The sequence below is a fragment of the Somniosus microcephalus genome, unplaced genomic scaffold, assembly GCF_052327205.1.
Source record: "Somniosus microcephalus isolate GS21.2 unplaced genomic scaffold, FLI_Smic_1.0 unresolved_chr9, whole genome shotgun sequence".
In the NCBI taxonomy this organism is placed as follows: Eukaryota; Metazoa; Chordata; class Chondrichthyes; order Squaliformes; family Somniosidae; genus Somniosus; species Somniosus microcephalus.
In genome coordinates, this window is record NW_028225187.1 from 27,234,780 (window position 1) to 27,254,233 (window position 19,454).

The 19,454-nt window shown below is 46.4% G+C and overlaps 1 protein-coding gene across 2 annotated transcripts in view; it reads left to right on the forward strand.

Annotated features, from left to right (window-relative positions):
• The first annotated feature begins 2,781 nt into the window (after positions 1-2,781).
• The window catches only part of LOC147084975 (NACHT, LRR and PYD domains-containing protein 3-like), a 112,938-nt gene continuing 96,265 nt past the window's right edge, over positions 2,782-19,454 (forward strand). Inside the window, exon 1 of one of the 2 annotated variants that reach the window (XM_085979692.1) lies at positions 2,782-2,935. The gene's annotated coding sequence lies outside the window, so the exon portion shown is untranslated. The remainder of the gene's footprint in view (positions 2,936-19,454) is intronic. The other variant, XM_085979691.1, reaches the window with a different exon arrangement.

Below are 19,454 nucleotides of genomic sequence, written 5' to 3' on the forward strand. Positions count from 1 at the left end.
AGTCTATATGCAGATTAAAATCCCCCATGATTATTGCCATCCCCTTCTGACAAGCTCCCATTATTTCTTCCTTTATACTCCATCCTACCGTTACTGTTAGGGGGCCTGTACACCACTCTCACAAGTGACTTCTTGCCTTTATCATTTCTCATCTCTACAAAAACCGCTTCTACATCCTGGTTTCCTGAACGTAGGTCATCCCTGTCTATTGTGCTAATACCATCATTAATTAACAGAGCCACCCCTCCACCTTTTCCCACCTTCCTAACTGTCATGTATCCTTCAATATTCAGGTCCCAATCTACGTCATCCTGCAGCCATGTTTCTGCAATGACTATCAGATCGTACTTATTTATTCCTATTTGCGCTATCAGTTCATCTGTTTTGTTTTGAATGCTACGTGCATTCAGATGCAGAGCCTTCAGTTTTGTCCTTTTTATTATTTTTGTAACCTCTAGCCTTAACTGTTGATTTACTCTTAGATTTGTCCTCTCGATCCCTTCCTGTCACGGTCTCTTTATCATTTCCCATATTAATACCTTTCTCTCTTGCCTTGTCTCTACTCTTTGATTCACCACATCTTCCCAAATTTGATCCCTTGCCCCCCACTATTTAGTTTAAAACCCTCTCTACCACCCCAGTTATATGACTTGCCAGAACACTGGTCCCAGCACGGTTCGGGTGAAGACTAATCCCAACGATACAAGATCCTACTTTCCCCAGTGTGGTGCCAGTGCCACAGGAATCGAAACCCATTTCTCCCATCCCAGTCTTTGAGGGACGCCTTCAACTCTCTAATTTTATTTACCCTATGCCAGTTTGCTCGTGGCTCAGGTAATAATGCAGACATTATTACCCTTGAGGTTCTGTTCTTTTAATTTAGCCCCTAGCTGCTCATGCTCTCTCAGCAGAACCTCTTTCCTAGCTCTAACTGTCGTTGGTACCTAAGTGGACTACGACCACTGGCTCCTCTCCCTCCCACTGCAAGTTCCTCTCCAGCCCAGAGCAGATGTCCTGAACCCTGGCACCGGGCAGGCAACACAGCTGTCTGGACTCTCGCTCTTGGCCGCAGAGAACTATATCTATCCCCCTGACTATGCTATCCCTTATTGCCACTATATTCCTATTAACTCCCCCACCTTGAATGGCTTCCTGTACTTCGGTGCCATGGTCAGTTTGCTCATCCACCCTGCAGCCACCGCTTTCATCCATACAGGCCGCAAGAACCTCAAACCGGTTGGACAATTACTGAGGCTGAGGCTCCTCCACCTCCTGGGTCCCCATACCTGCCTCACTCGCAGTCACATCCTCCTGTCCCTGACCACTGACCAAATCCGAAGACCCTATCCTAAGGGGTGTGACTGCCTCCTGGAATAAAGTGTCGAGGTAACTTTCCCCCTCCCTGATGCATCGCAGTGTCCGCAGCTCGGCCTCCAGCTCATCAACTCTGAGCCGAAGCTCCTTGAGCCGCAGACACTTACCACAGACGTGTTCGTCCTGGATCAGACTGGCGTCCAGGAGCTCCCACTTACTGCAGTCACAACACATCACCTGCCCTGCCATCTTTATTGAGTCTTAATTAATTTATTTTATAACCCTACTACACCCAATAAGATTTATTACTGCTAGTAAACTTTACTAATACTAATGGAACCTTACAATTATTAATACATTTCCTGGGATTTAAAAGACAAGAGAAGTGAGCAAAATACTCACCAACCAATCACTTACCCTTTTCCCTATGATGTCACCTTTTATTTTTCTCCGAATGCGGTTGGGGGATTTTACAGAGCCGAACTCCCACTGGTTCTCTGTCACCTCCCATGCAGCTTTTTAACTTCTGCTCCTCTGGAGGCTGATAAAGATAGATAAAGGAGCACCTCCCTCCACTCCTCGCCTAACTCCCTTTCTCATCAAACACGCAGGTTTACACTCTGTGTAAAGTTAAGGCACAGATTGGGGGCAAGGTATTGACTTGGATAGAGAACTGGTTGGCAGACAGAAAGCAAAGAGTTGAAATAAATGGGTCTTTTTCCGAGTGGCAGGCAGTGACTAGTGGGGTACCGCAGGGATCGGTCCTTGGACCCCAGCTATTCACAATATATAGAAACATAGAAGATAGGAGCAGGAGTAGGCCATTCGGCCCCTCGCCTGCTGCCCTTGTCCTTCTAGGTGGTAGAGGTGGCGGGTTTGGGAGTCGAAGAATCCTTGGCGAGTTGCTGCAGTGCATCTTGTAGCTCTTTTGGTGAAACAAACAAATAAAATGTAACTAAACAAAAAACATTAAAGGAAACTTAACAAATAAAATTAAAATTCTATTCCCCGGGATGATGAAGCACTCCAGTCCCTGCATTGCCCACCGCTGGCGGATGGCCTCAGGGGTACTGTACGGTGGACACTGCCAGTGTGGACACTGCCAGGGTGGACGTCGCCGCGCCCAGACGAACGGTGAATGGCCACCTTGGCCGTGCTGATGTCCAGGCGCGCACGCAATCCTCCGACTGGCTATGCTTCTCCCCTCCGTACCGGGTAGCCAAAATGATCAGCGTGGGCAACTGAAGTGCAACCAGAATTGGAGGAGTGGCCCCTTTAAATAGTGGGGGCAGCCTGCAGGACATCTTCTCGCCTGGCATCAACCCCAGTAACCAGATTTTAATTTCATTTGATAAGTTTCATGTGTTGTATTTTTGTTAAGTTACAGTTTTAGTTGATCGCACCAAAACAGCATCTTCTCACTGGGGAAGAGGTGGGGGAGGTGAGCCGTGCCGCCATTTTGTCTGCGTGTTCATGGCAACCGCCCCGCCGCCCTCAGGCCCCGCCCCGCCGCCGAGTGACGGGAGGGGCCGCGCGTGGAAAGTGCTGGAACAAAGAGCTTCACCGCCGACCTTCGGACCGGGTGGGAGACCGGAGAGAGAAGGGTGACGAGCGGGACAGGGTAAGGGGGCTGTCGGGTTGGCTCAGCGCGGATTGATACCCGGCCGGCCCGCCGATTGGTGCGGCCGCTTTAGTGCGTGCGGAGGGCGCGGAGCGGGAGAGCGTGAATAGGCTGATCTACCCCCGGCCCCACTACCGGAGAAATCCAGCACACTCCCGGAATAAACCACCCCGGCAAAACCATAGCAAGGTGAGGGGGAGCACCCGGCCCGACAGCGGCTGCTCAGCCCCGAGTTTCGATCACAGCGAGGGAGGGAGCGGATTGACAGGCTCACCGCTCCGGGCAGGAACCCCGCACAGAAAATGGCGCATTTCCGCCCAGAGCAGTGAGAATGGGGAAGTAGGAGGCCGGAAAATTACTGTGAGCAATATCTCCAAACTAAACACACAGCCCCGCAACTGGGGATCTGAGGAAAATCTCCAAACTAAACACACAGCCCCGCAACTGGGGATCTGAGCAAAATATCCAAACTAAACACACAGCCCCGCAACTGGGGATCTGAGGAAAATCTCCAAACTAAACACACAGCCCCGCAACTGGGGATCTGAGCAAAATATCCAAACTAAACACACAGCCCCGCAACTGGGGATCTGAGGAAAATCTCCAAACTAAACACACAGCCCCGCAACTGGGGATCTGAGGAAAATCCCCAAACTAAACACACAGCCCCGCAACTGGGGATCTGAGGAAAATCTCCAAACTAAACACACAGCGCCGCAACTGGGGATCTGAGCAAAATATCCAAACTAAACACACAGCCCCGCAACTGGGGATCTGAGGAAAATCTCCAAACTAAACACACAGCCCCGCAACTGGGGATCTGAGCAAAATATCCAAACTAAACACACAGCCCCGCAACTGGGGATCTGAGGAAAATCTCCAAACTAAACACACAGCCCCGCAACTGGGGATCTGAGGAAAATCCCCAAACTAAACACACAGCCCCGCAACTGGGGATCTGAGGAAAATCTCCAAACTAAACACACAGCCCCGCAACTGGGGATCTGAGGAAAATCCCCAAACTAAACACACAGCCCCGCAACTGGGGATCTGAGGAAAATCCCCAAACTAAACACACAGCCCCGCAACTGAGGATCTGAGGAAAATCCCCAAACTAAACACACAGCCCCGCAACTGGGGATCTGAGGAAAATCTCCAAACTAAACACACAGCCCCGCAACTGGGGATCTGAGGAAAATCCCCAAACTAAACACACAGCCCCGCAACTGGGGATCTGAGGAAAATATCCAAACTAAACACACAGCCCCGCAACTGGGGATCTGAGGAAGATCTCCAAACTAAACACACAGCCCCGCAACTGGGGATCTGAGGAAAATCCCCAAACTAAACACACAGCCCCGCAACTGGGGATCTGAGGAAAATCCCCAAACTAAACACACAGCCCCGCAACTGGGGATCTGAGGAAAATCCCCAAACTAAACACACAGCCCCGCAACTGGGGATCTGAGGAAAATCCCCAAACTAAACACACAGCTCCGCAACTGGGGATCTGAGGAAAATCTCCAAACTCAACACACAGCCCCGCAACTGGGGATCTGAGGAATATCTCCAAACTAAACACACAGCCCCGCAACTGGGGATCTGAGGAAAATCTCCAAACTAAACACACAGCCCCGCAACTGGGGATCTGAGGAAGATCTCCAAACTAAACACACAGCCCCGCAACTGGGGATCTGAGGAAGATCTCCAAACTAAACACACAGCCCCGCAACTGGGGATCTGAGGAAGATCTCCAAACTAAACACACAGCCCCGCAACTGGGGATCTGAGGAAGATCTCCAAACTAAACACACAGCCCCGCAACTGGGGATCTGAGGAAAATCCCCAAACTAAACACACAGCCCCGCAACTGGGGATCTGAGGAAAATCCCCAAACTAAACACACAGCCCCGCAACTGGGGATCTGAGGAAAATCTCCAAACTCAACACACAGCCCCGCAACTGGGGATCTGAGGAAAATCTCCAAACTCAACACACAGCCCCGCAACTGGGGATCTGAGGAATATCTCCAAACTAAACACACAGCCCCGCAACTGGGGATCTGAGGAAAATCCCCAAACTAAACACACAGCCCCGCAACTGGGGATCTGAGGAAGATCTCCAAACTAAACACACAGCCCCGCAACTGGGGATCTGAGGAAGATCTCCAAACTAAACACACAGCCCCGCAACTGGGGATCTGAGGAAAATCCCCAAACTAAACACACAGCCCCGCAACTGGGGATCTGAGGAAAATCCCCAAACTAAACACACAGCCCCGCAACTGGGGATCTGAGGAAAATCTCCAAACTCAACACACAGCCCCGCAACTGGGGATCTGAGGAATATCTCCAAACTAAACACACAGCCCCGCAACTGGGGATCTGAGGAAAATCTCCAAACTGAACACACAGCCCCGCAACTGGGGATCTGAGGAAGATCTCCAAACTAAACACACAGCCCCGCAACTGGGGATCTGAGGAAAATCTCCAAACTAAACACACAGCCCCGCAACTGGGGATCTGAGGAAAATCTCCAAACTAAACACACAGCCCCGCAACTGGGGATCTGAGGAAAATCTCCAAACTAAACACACAGCCCCGCAACTGGGGATCTGAGGAAAATCTCCAAACTAAACACACAGCCCCGCAACTGGGGATCTGAGGAAAATCCCCAAACTAAACACACAGCCCCGCAACTGGGGATCTGAGGAAAATATCCAAACTAAACACACAGCCCCGCAACTGGGGATCTGAGGAAAATATCCAAACTAAACACACAGCCCCGCAACTGGGGATCTGAGGAAGATCTCCAAACTAAACACACAGCCCCGCAACTGGGGATCTGAGGAAAATCCCCAAACTAAACACACAGCCCCGCAACTGGGGATCTGAGGAAAATCTCCAAACTAAACACACAGCCCCGCAACTGGGGATCTGAGGAAAATCTCCAAACTAAACACACAGCCCCGCAACTGGGGATCTGAGGAAGATCTCCAAACTAAACACACAGCCCCGCAACTGGGGATCTGAGGAAGATCTCCAAACTAAACACACAGCCCCGCAACTGGGGATCTGAGGAAAATCCCCAAACTAAACACACAGCCCCGCAACTGGGGATCTGAGGAAAATCTCCAAACTAAACACACAGCCCCGCAACTGGGGATCTGAGGAAAATCTCTAAACTAAACACACAGCCCCGCAACTGGGGATCTGAGGAAAATCTCCAAACTAAACACACAGCCCCGCAACTGGGGATCTGAGGAAAATCTCCAAACTAAACACACAGCCCCGCAACTGGGGATCTGAGGAAAATATCCAAACTAAACACACAGCCCCGCAACTGGGGATCTGAGGAAAATCTCCAAACTAAACACACAGCCCCGCAACTGGGGATCTGAGGAAAATCCCCAAACTAAACACACAGCCCCGCAACTGGGGATCTGAGGAAAATCCCCAAACTAAACACACAGCCCCGCAACTGGGGATCTGAGGAAAATCTCTAAACTAAACACACAGCCCCGCAACTGGATCTGAGGAAAATCTCCAAACTAAACACACAGCCCCGCAACTGGGGATCTGAGGAAAATCTCCAAACTAAACACACAGCCCCGCAACTGGGGATCTGAGGAAAATCCCCAAACTAAACACACAGCCCCGCAACTGGGGATCTGAGGAAAATCCCCAAACTAAACACACAGCCCCGCAACTGGGGATCAGAGGAAAATCTCCAAACTAAACACACAGCCCCGCAACTGGGGATCTGAGGAAAATCCCCAAACTAAACACACAGCCCCGCAACTGGGGATCTGAGGAAAATCCCCAAACTAAACACACAGCCCCGCAACTGGGGATCTGAGGAAAATCTCCAAACTAAACACACAGCCCCGCAACTGGGGATCTGAGGAAAATCTCTAAACTAAACACACAGCCCCGCAACTGGGGATCTGAGGAAAATATCCAAACTAAACACACAGCCCCGCAACTGGGGATCTGAGGAAAATCTCCAAACTAAACACACAGCCCCGCAACTGGGGATCTGAGGAAAATAGGAGGCAGAGAGCAGTGGTGAACGGATGGTATTAATGGGTCGGTGATAACTTGGGTCTGTAATTGTCTGAGTGACAGGAGGCAGAGAGCAGTGGTGAACGGATGGTATTAATGGGTCGGTGATAACTTGGGTCTGTGATTGTCTGAGTGACAGGAGGCAGAGAGCAGTGGTGAACGGATGGTTTTCTGACTGGAGAGAAGAATGCTATGGGTCATCCAGGGGTCAGAATTGGGACCTTTGGTTTTCTTATATTTTAAATGACCTGGACCTTGGTATAGGGAATGGACCTTCGAGGTTTGCTGATTATACAAAGATTGAGTCTTGTAAATGGTGAGCAGGATAGTAGCAGAGTTTCGAAACACAGACAGTCTGGTGAATTGGGCAGACACATGGCAGATGCTGTTTAATATGGATCAGTGTGAACAGACTTGACTGTCATAGTTTGTGGGGGTGCAATAGCAGAGGGATCTGGGGGTACATAATCGCAAATCTTTGAAGGTGGCTGGATAAGTTGATGAGGCTTTTAAAAGACTAAATGGGGCATTGAACAGAAAAACAAGGAGGTCAATGCTAACAAATTACAAATCACTGGTTAGGCTGGAGCATTGTGTACAATTCTGGGCACCACACTTTAGGAAAGATGCCAAGGCCATGGAGAGGGGACAGACGTGGTTTACCAGGATGATACCAGGGATGACGGACTGCAATTATACGGAGAATTTGGAGAAGCTGGGATTGTTGCCTTTAGAGCAGAGAAGGTTAAGGGAGGAGCTAATGGAGATATTCCAGATTATGAGGGGTTTTGATTGAGCAAATAGGAAGAAATGTTTCCTCCGGGAAGTGGGGTGTTAACGAAAGGTCACAGTTTTAAAATAATAGGCAGAAGAACTGGAGGGGAAATTAGGAGAATTTGTTGTAGAGTTCTAAGATCTGGAATGCACCACCTGAAGAACTGATGTAAACAAAATCCATGGGAACTTTCAAAAAGGCAATTGGACCTGTACTTGAAGATGATGAATTTTCAGGGTTATCTGGAAAAAGCTGGGGTGTGGGACTAGTTTGGACATCTTTTCAAAGAGCCGGCACAGGCGCCGTGGGCCGAATGCTTTAAGATTGGAAGGGGTTTGATCCAAGAGCCCAGCAGATAATAACTGTCTCCCCGCCCCCAGCACCAATTTGGAAAGAACTGACCTTTATGTTCACCACAATATCGATATTATACTGCATGTTAAAGTAGTACCAGACACAAATGTATTTCATATATAACTCAATAAATAATACAAACATACGAATTAGGAGCAGGAGTAGGCCACTCGGCCCCTCGAGCCTGCTCCGCCATTCACTAAGATCATGACTGATCTGATGACTTACATTCCTGCCTACCTCCGATAACCTTTCACCCCCTTGCTGATCAAGAATCTATCTACCTCTGCCTTAAAAATATTCAAAGACTCTGCTTCTACCTCCCTCTGAGGAAGAGAGATCCAAAGACTCACGACCCTCTGAGAAAATTTCTCCTCATCTCTGTCTTAAATGGGCAATCACTTATTTTTAAACAGTGACCCCTAGTTCTAGATTCTCCCACAAGAGGAAACATCCTCTCCACATCCACCCTGTCCAGACCCCTCAGGATCTTATATGTTTCAATCAAGTCACCTCTTACTCTTCTAAACTCCAGCGGATACAAGCCTAGCCTGTCCAACCTTTCCTCATAAGACAACCCGCCCATTCCATGTATTAGTTTAGGAAACCTTCTCTGAACTGCTTCCAATGCATTTACATCCTTCCTCAAATAAGGGACCAATACTGTACACAGTACTCCAGATGTGGTCTCACCAATGCCCTGTATAACTGAAGCATCACCTCCCTACTTTTGTATTCAATTCCCCTCACAATAAACGATAACATTCTATTAGCTTTCCTATTTACTTGCTGTACCTGCATAGTAACCTTTTGCAATTCATGCACTAGGACACCCAGATCCCTCTGCATCTCAGAGCTCTGCAATCTCTCACCATTCAGATAATGGCAGACCAATTAAATGCATATTTTGGTTCTGTCTTCACAAAGGAGGACAAAAATAACCTCCCAGAGATGTTGGAGAACATAGGGTCTGATGAGAGGGAGGAACTGAAAGAAATCAGTATTTGTAGGGAAATGGTATTAGGGAAATTGACGGGATTGAAGGCCGATAAATCCCCAGGGCCTGATAATCTACATCCTCAGGTACTTAAGGAGGTGGCCCTAGAAATAGTCGATGCATTGCTGATCATCTTCCAAAATTTGCTGGAATCTGGAACTGTACCCATGGATTGGAGGGTAGCTAATGTTACCCCACTATTCAAAAAAGGTGGTAGAGAGAAAGCGGGGAATTACAGACCGGTAAGCCTGACATCGGTAGTGGGGAAAATGCTAGAGGCCATTATAAAGGATGTAATAGCTGAGCACTTGGAAAACAGTGACAGGATCGGACAAAGTCAACATGGATTTACAAAAAGTAAATCGTGCTTGACTAATCTACTGGAATTTTTTGAGGATGTAACTAGGAAAATAGATAAGGGAGAACCAGTAGATGTGGTGTATTTGGACTTTCAAAAGGCTTTCGATAAGGTCCCGCATAAGAGATTAGCGTGTAAAGTTAAGGCACATGGGATTGGGGGCAAGGTATTGACTTGGATAGAGAACTGGTTGGCGGACAGAAAGCAGAGAGTAAGCATTAACGGGTCTTTTTCCGAGTGGCAGGCAGTGACTAGTGGGGTACCGCAGGGATCGGTCCTTGGACCCCAGCTATTCACAATATACATTAATGATCTAGATAAGGGAACTAGATGTAATATCTCCAAGTTTGCAGACGACACAAAGCTAGGTGGGCGTGTGTGCTGCGAGGAGGATACCGAGAAACTCCAGGATGATTTGGACAGGTTGGGTGATTGGGCAGAAGCGTGGCAGATGCAATATAACGTGGATAAATGCGAGGTTATCCACTTTGGTGTCAAAAACAGAAAGGCAGACTATTATCTGAATGGCAATAGATTGGGAGAAGGGGAAGTGCAACGAGACCTGGGTGTCCTTGTGCACCAGTCGCTGAAGGTAAGCATGCAGGTGCAGCAGGTGGTGAAGAAAGCAAATGGTATGTTGTCCTTCATAGCGAAAGGGTTTGAGTACAGGAGCAAGGATGTCCTGCTGCAGTTGTACAGGGCCTTGGTGAGACCACACCTTGAGTATTGTGTGCAGTTTTGGTCACCTTATCTGAGGAAGGATGTTCCTGCCATGGAAGGAGTTCAGCGAAGATTCACCAGGCTGATACCTGGGATGGCAGGAATGACGTATGAGGAGAGATTGGGTCGATTGGGCTTATACTCACTGGAGTTTAGAAGAATGAGAGGGGATCTCATCGAAACTTATAAAATCCTGACAGGTCTGGACAAACTAGATGCAGGAAGGATGTTCCCGATGGTCGGAGAGTCCAGAACCAGGAATCATAGTCTAGGATAAGGGGTAAGCCATTTAGGACAGAGATGAGGAACAATTTCTTCACCCAGAGAGTGGTGAACCTGTGGAATTCTCTACCACAGAAGGCGGTTGAGGCCAAGTCATTAAATATATTCAAGAAGGAGTTAGATATATTTCTTAGAGCTAAAGGCATCAAGGGATATGGGGAGAAGGCAGGTACGGGGTACTGAGTTTGGATGATCAGCCATGATCTTATCGAATGGCTTGAGGGGCCGAATGGCCTACTCCTGCTCCTATCTTCTATGTTTCTAATATTGTAGGAACGTGGGTTCCTAACTAAAAGACTGAGTTCTGCTCAGGCAATCAATCAAACAGACTTTAATGAAACAAACAGGATTTAACAAGAAACTGCAGGACAACGTTGAATATAGGTCTGCTCTCTTCGGAGGCTCCACGAGGACTGCTCGGGCGGTCCCGTGGCTGACGTCATGACGTCATCGCGTTCTTCCTGCCAGTGGCGGATCACGTGATGAACGGCATGACGTCATCACGTTTTGACCGCGCTGTTAAAGTAACCGTGCTCTGCTCAGTTAAACAGTACAGATAAAGATACAGACACAGGTTGTGGCTAACATGCTGTTAAAGGAATTATATACAAAGGACCTGAGTCCTTTGGTGGCTCCGCCACAATATGCTGTTTTATTCTTCCTGCCAAAATGGACAATTTCACATTTTCCCACATTATACTCCATTTGCCAGATCTTTGCCCACACACTTAACCTATCTATATTCCTTTGTAGCCTCTTTATGCCCTCCTCACTATTTACTTTCCTACCTATCTTTGTGTCATCAGCAAATTTAGGAACCATACCTTCGGTCCCTTCATCCAAGTCATTTATATAAATAGTGAAAAGTTGAGGCCCCAGCACTGATCCCTGTGGCACTCTACTCGTAACATCTTGCCAATCAGAAAATGACCCATTTATGACTACTCTCTGTTTCCTGTTAGCTAGCCAATCTTCTATCCATGCCAATATGTTACCCCCTACACAATGAGCTTTTATTTTCCACAATAACCTTTGATGTGGCACCTTATCAGATGCCTTTTGGAAATCTAAGTACAGTACATCCACCGGTTCCCCTTTATCCACAGCACATGTTACTTCCTCAAAGAACTCCAATAAATTGGTTAAACATGATTTCCCTTTCACCGAACCATGTTGACTCTGCCTGATTATCTTGAATGTTTCTGATTGTCCTGCTATAACGTTTTTAATAATAGCTTCTAACATCTTCCCTATGACAGATGTTAAGCTAACTGGCCTGTAGTTTCCTGCTTTCTGTCTCCCTTTTTGAATAAAGGAGTTACATTTGCTATTTTCCAATCTAATGGAACCTTCCCCGAATCTAGGGAATTTTGGAAAATTAAAACCAACACATCAACTATCTCACTAGCCACTCCTTTTAAGACCCTAGGATGAAGTCCATCAGGACTCAGGGACTCGTCAGCCCGCAGCTCCAACAATTTGCTCGCTACCACTTCCCTGATGATTATAATTTCTTGAGTTCCTCCCTCCCTTCCATTTCCTGATTTACAGCTATTTCTGGGATGTTACTTGTATCCTCTATGGTGAAGACCGATGCAAAATACCTGTTCAATTCAACTGCCATCTCTTTATTTTCCACTAGCTGGGGGAGCCCGGCTTTGCCAGGGCTGTTTTGGGGCAGGCGGTTTAAATCGAGTGCCAGGCTTTGGGGCCTCTCTGTGTCCCTCTGTGAATCTGCTGCCGGGCAACATTTTAAATCGAGTCCCAGGCTTTTGGGCCCTGTATGTGTCCCTCTCTCAATCTGCTGCCGGGCAACATTTCTACCTTTTAATACCTTGAAAGATGAAAGTGAAAGTACTTATAAAATGTTTTTGGTAAATGTTATGTTATTTTTGAAAGAGATACTAACTATTTCAAAGCTGGATAGAGTAGTTTGAGCTGGAAGCAGTGAAACAATGGCTGCCAGATCCCTGAGATGAAAACAATTAGTCCCGCCCACACACACACACCGATTGGCCAACCATCAGGGGACTGTACTGTAGGATTGGTCAATCGTGACGGCACAGGATTGGTCGAACCTTGACGTCAGTCAATCAATGCTAAGTAGCAGATAATGAGTTTAATTTTGAAGGTTTTTTGCATAAGGCGCGAACAACTTTCGTCCGACTGAAAAGTAAATATGCTTACGACCATCCCGGAACCGTAAGCTTTCTTCGGAGGTAACGCACGCGTAGGTACGGTCTATAACTTTCGAGCGTGTTGGGGTGAAAATAAATTCACATCTAAACCATGTAAAAGTAAACAGATGCAGTTTATTATCAGAGCTCTGGGAGACGCGCCTTAGACCCCATGGTCTGTGTGAGCACCTTCTCGTTCTCTCTTTGTTGGTACAGCTTTTTATTCTATTTTCATCCAATCACATTGTATTACAATAATCACCTGATCACATTGTATTACAATAATCACCTGATCACATATGGATTCTTTTCAGTATTAATAAAGGTTAGTTACATCTTACTATGCCTTTGGTCACAGGTCAAATTCCCATGACCCCTATATTCTGCTGTGTCTACAATTTTTAGCTAAAGCAGCATATTCCTTATCACTTACACAAAACGCACATATTCTGTCTGGTCCCACAACTGCGTCTTATCTTGGCTTTTCGAAGCTTCTCACATTGTTCTTTGTTTTAGTTTCGCCTCTTTACGTAAGTCAATTTTTATTGTGATATTTCTTATCTTATTCACTTTCACATGACCCCACTCCTTTGTTCTGAGTTTAATTTTGCTGGCATCACTTAAGTAGTGGTCACCTCGGCTGTCCGAATTCTGAGAGGTTCAATTTAACCCCTTCAATACAATAGCTAATTAATCCTCCCCTGCAATGATTCTGGCGGTTAGGCCATCGTGACCCTTCTTGGTCTGCAATACTGGGCTGCAGGTCATAGGTTACAGTATCAACAACTCGTTTGTAACTGAGCCCATTCTTTCTGTTCTGTTCCTTATCTCTGCCACCTGTGTTATGACGTCTGGTTCTACAGTTGCTAGGCTGAGGTTTCTTTAATAATCTACGCAAGCCATTTTGTTTCTTTATGTTACTACTTTAAGTTTAGCTGATTTTATTAAATCTTCCTCACAGTTCAGCATTAGCTGTGTGTAGCTTGGTGGCTATGCCTTATCTTATTCTTGTAAGGCTCCATTGTATAAAGTCCTTGAGCTGGGCAGACATTTTATCGTCACCTGGCTTCTCCTCAGCTCTTAGTGATTTCACACATAACCTCTTTCTCTTTCCTTTGTAATTTGTTTGCTTTGCATTTTAAACACTGAGAGGATTTGCTTTTAACCCTTTCAAGAGCATAGCCGGACAGACGCACACGTGAGGACAGACAGACAGACAGACAGACAGAATGATCCGTTTATATATATATAGATTATTAATTCCCCAGACCCTCTTTTTATCGGACCAACGCTCACTTTGTTAAATCTTTTCTTTATTAAATATCTATAGAAACTCTTACTATCTGTTTTTATATTTCTAGCTAGCTTTCTCTCGTAGTCTAATTTTGCTCCTTATTAATGTTTTAGTCACTCTTTGCTGTTTTTTATATTCTGTCCAATCTTCTGATCTTTGTGCTTTATCTTTAAGTTGGATACTATCGTTAACTTTTTTAATTAACCAGGGTTGGTGGGTCCTCCCCTTGGAATTTTTCTTTCTCGTTGGAACGTATATATTCTGTGTATTCTGAAATTTCCCCTTAAATGTCTGCCACTGCATCTCTATTGACCCATCCCTTAACCTAATTTGCCAGTTCACTTTAACTAGCTCTGCTTTCATGCCCTCGTAATTGCCCTTATTTAAGTTTAAAATACTAGTCTTGGACCCACTCTTCTCTCCCTCAAACTGAAGGTAAAATTTAATCATATTATGATCGCTGCTACCTAGGGGCACCTTCACTATGAGGTCCTTAATTAATCCTATCTCGTTGCACAATACCAGGTCTAGTATAGCCTGCTCTCTGGTTGGCTCCAGAACGTGCTGTTGTAAGAAACTATCCCGAAAACATTCTATGAACTCCTCATTTAGGCTACCTTTGCCGATCTGATTTTTCCGGTCTATATGTAGATTAAATCCCCCATGATTATTGCCATACCTTTCTGACAAGCTCCCATTATTTCTTCCTTTATACTCTATCCTATCGTGTGGTTACTGTTAGGGGGCCTGTACACCACTCTCACAAGTGACTTCTTGCCTTTATCATTTCTCATCTCTACCCAAACCGCTTCTACATCCTGGTTTCCTGAACTTAGGTCATCCCTCTCTATTGTGCTAATACCATCATTAATTAACAGAGCCACCCCTCCACCTTTTCCCACCTTCCTAAATGTCATGTACCTTTCAATATTCAGGTCCCAATCTACGTCATCCTGCAGCCATGTTTCTGTAATGGCTATCAGATCGTACTTATTTATTCCTATATTTGCGCTATCAGTTCATCTGTTTTGTTTTGAATGCTACGTGCATTCAGATGCAGAGCCTTTAGTTTTGTCCTTTTATTTTTGTAACCTCTAGCCTTAACTGTTGATTTACTCTTAGATTTGTCCTCTCGATCCCTTCCTGTCACGGTCTGTTTATCATTTCCCACATTAATACCTTTCTCTCTTGCCTTGTCTCTACTCTTTGATTCACCACATCTTCCCAAATTTGATCCGTTGCCCCCACTATTTAGTTTAAAACCCACTCTACCACCCTAGTTATATGACTCGCCAGAACAATGGTCCCAGGACGGTTCGGGTGAAGACTAATCCCAACGATACAGATCCCACTTTCCCCAGTATGGTGCCAGTGCCCCAGGATTCGAAACCCATTTCTCCCACACCAGTCTGTGAGCCACGCATTCATCTCTCTAATTTTATTTACCCTATGCCAATTTGCTCGTGGCTCAGGTAATAATGCAGGCATTATTACCGTTGAGGTTCTGCTTTTTAATTTAGCCCCTAGCTGCTCACAGTCTCTCAGCAGAACCTCTTTCCTAGCTCTAACTATGTCGTTCGTACCTACATGGACCATGACCACTGGCTCCTCCCCCTCCCATTGCCATTCCTCTCCAGCCCAGAGCAGATGTCCTGAACCCTGGCACCGGGCAGGCAACACAGCCATCTGGACTCTCGCTCTTGGCCGCAGAGAACTGTATCTATCCCCCTGACTATGCTATCCCTTATTACCACTATATTCCTATTAACTCCCCCCGCTTGAATGGCTTCCTGTACCTCGGTGCCACAGTCAGTTTGCTCATCCACCCTGCAGCCACCGCTTTCATCCATACAGGCCGCAAGAACCTCAAACCTGTTGGACAATTGCAAAGGCTGAGGCTCCTCCACCTCCTGGGTCCCCGTACCTGCCTCACTTTTAATTTAATTTGAATTAATTAAAGGGTAAGTCATGGCAGGAGAGCTCTGTGCCGTGGTATGCTCTTCCTACACTATGTGGGAAATCAGGGACACTTCCCGTGTCCCTGACGACCATGTCTGCGGGAAGTGTATCCAGCTGCAGCTACTGACAGAGCGCATTGCGGCGCTGGAGCTGTGAGTGGATACATACTGGAGCATTCGCAATGCTGAGGACATCGTGGATAGCACGTTTAGGGAGTTGGTCACACCGCAGTTAAAGGCTGCACAGGCAGGAAGAGAATGGGTGACCATCAGGCAGCGTAGTAGGCGCAGGCAGGTAGCGCAGCGGTCCCCTGTGATAGAAGCATAAGACAGGAAGGAGAAAAACAAAGGTGGCAGTCAGAGAAATCAAGGGTTTAAATCAAACATGGCCACAGTAAATAATAATTCTAAAAGGTCTAAGAGTGTTAAAAAAACAAGCCTGAAGGCCTTGTGTCTTAATGCGAGGAGCATTCGTAATAAGGTGGGTGAATTAGCTGCGCAAATAAAGGTAAGCGGAAGTGATATGATTGGGATTATGGAAACATGGCTCCAGGGTGACCAAGGCTGGGAACTCAACATCCAGGGGTATTCAAAATTCAGGAAAGATAGGCAAAAGAGGTGGGGTAGCATTGCTGGTTAAAGAGGGATTAACACAATTGTAAGGAAGGATATTAGCTCTGATGATGTGGAATCTGTATGGGTAGAACTGAGAAATACCAAGGGGCAGTAAACGTTAGTGGGAGTGGTATACAGAGCTCCAAACAGTGATGCGGAGGTTGGGGATGGCATTAAACGGGAAATTAGAGATGCGTGCAATAAGGGCACAGCAGTTATCATGGGTGACTTTAATCTACATATAGATTGGGCTAACCAAATTAGTAACAATACTGTGCAGGTGGAATTCCTGGAGTGTATACGGGATGGTTTCCTGGACCAATATGTCGAGGAACCAACTGGAGATCAGGTCATCTTAGACTGGGTAATATGTAATGAGAAAAGATTAATTAGCAATCTTGTTGTGCGAGGCCCCTTGGGTTGGAGCGATCATAATATGATAGAATTCTTCATTAAGATGGAGAGTGAAGTAGTTGACTCAGAGACTAGGGGCCTGAATTTAAATAAAGGAAACTACGATGGTATGAGGCGTGAGTTGGGTAGGATTGATTGGGGAATGTTACTCAAAGGGTTGACGGTGGATAGGCAATGGCAAACATTCAAAGATCGCATGGATGAACTACAAAAAAGTTGATTCAACCGTGGCTAACAAGGGAAATTAGGGATAGCATAAGATCCAAGGAGAGCACATATAAATTGGCCAGAAAAAGCAGTAAACCTGAGGATTGGGAGCAGTTTAGGATTCAGCAAAGGAGGACAAAGGGATTAATTAAGAGGGGGAAAATAGAGTATGAGAGTAAGCTTGCAGCGAAGATAAAAACTGACTGTAAAAGCTTCTATAGATATGTGAAGAGAAAGTTTGGTGAAGTCAAGCGTAGGTCCTTTGCAGTCAGAATCAGGAGAATTTATAATGGGGAACAAAGAAATGGCAGACCAATTAAATACATACTTTGGTTCTGTCTTCACAAAGGAGGACACAAATAACCTCCCAGAGATGTCAGGGAACATAGGGTCTAATGAGAGGGAGGAACTGAAAGAAATCAGCATTTGTAGGGAAATGGTGTTAGGGAAATTGACGGGATTAAAGGCCGATAAATCCCCAGGGCCTGATAATCTACATCCTCGGATACTTAAGGAAGTGGCCCTAGAAATAGTAGATGCATTGCTGGTCATCTTCCAAAATTCTATAGACTCTGGAACAGTTCCAATGGATTGGAGGGTAGCCACTATTCAAAAAAGGTGGTAGAGAGAAAACGGGGAATTATAGACCGGTAAGCCTGACATCGGTAGTGGGGAAAATGCTAGAGTCCATTATAAAAGATGTAATAGCAGAGCACTTGGAAAACAGTGACAGGATCGGACAAAGTCAACATGGATTTAAAAAAGGTAAATCGTGCTTGACTAATCTACTGCAATTTTTTGAGGATGTAACTAGTAGAATAGATAAGGGAGAACCAGTGGATGTGGTGTATTTGGACTTTCAGAAGGCTTTCGATAAGGTCCCGCATAAGAGATTAGCGTGCAAAATTAAGGCACATGGGATTGGGGGCAAGGTACTGACTTGGATAGAGAACTGGTTGGCAGACAGGAAGCAAAGAGTTGGAATAAACGGCTCTTTTTCCAAGTGGCAGGCAGTGACCAGTGGGGTACCCCAGGGATCGGTCCTCGGACACCAGCTATTCACAATATATATAAATGATCTAGACGAGGGAACTAGATGTAATATCTCCAAATTTGCAGATGACACAAAGCTGGGTGGGCATGTGTGCTGTGAGGAGGATGCCGAGAAACTCCAGTATGATTTGGACAGGTTGGGTGATTGGGCAGAAGCATGACAGATGCAGTATAATGTGGATAAATGCGAGGTTATCCACTTTGGTGGCAAAAACAGGAAGGCAGATTATTATCTGAATGGCAATAGATTGGGAGAAGGGGAAGTGCAACGAGACCTGGGCGTCCTTGTGCACAAGTCGCTGACGGATTAGCATGCAGGTGCAGCAGGCGGTTAAGAAGGCAAATGGTATGTTGGCCTTTGTAACGAGAGGGTTTGAGTACAGGAACAAGGATGTCTTGCTACAGGTGTACAGGGCCTTGGTGAGACCACATCTTGAGTATTGTGTGCAGTTTTGTTCGCCTTATCTGAGGAAGGATGTTCTTGCCATGGAGGGAGTGCAGCGAAGATTCACCAGACTGATACCTGGGATGGCAGGAATGACTTATGAGGAGAGATTGGGTTGATTGGGCTTATACTCGCTGGAGTTTAGAAGAATGAGAGGGGATCTCATTGTAACTTATAAAATTCTAACAGGACTAGATGTAGGAAGGATGTTCCCGATGGCCAGGGAGTCCAGAACCAGGGGTTACAGTCTAAGGATAAGGGGTAAGCCATTTAGGACAGAGATGAGGAGGAATTTCTTCACCCAGAGAGTGGTGAACCTGTGGAATTCTCTACCACAGAAGGCAGTAGAGGCCAATTCATTAAATATGTTCAAGAAGGAGTTAGATATATTTCTTAAGGCTAAAGGGTTCAAGGGATATGGGGATAAGGTAGGGACAGGGTACTGAGTTTGGATGATCAGCCATGATCACATTGAATGGTGGAACAGGCTCGAGGGGCCGAATGGCCTACTCCTGCTCCTATCTTCTATGTTTCACTCGCAGTCACATCCTCCTGTCCCTGACCACTGACCAAATCAGAAGACCCTATCCTAAGGGGTGTGACTGCCTCCTGGAATAACGTGTCCAGGTAACTCTCCCCCTCCCTGATGCATCGCAGTGTCCGCAGCTCGGCCTCCAGCTCATCAACTCTGAGCCGAAGCTCCTCGAGCCGCAGACACTTATCACAGACGTGTTCGTCCTGGATCAGACTGGTGTCCAGGAGCTCCCACTTACTGCAGTCGCAACACATCACCTGCCCTGCTATCT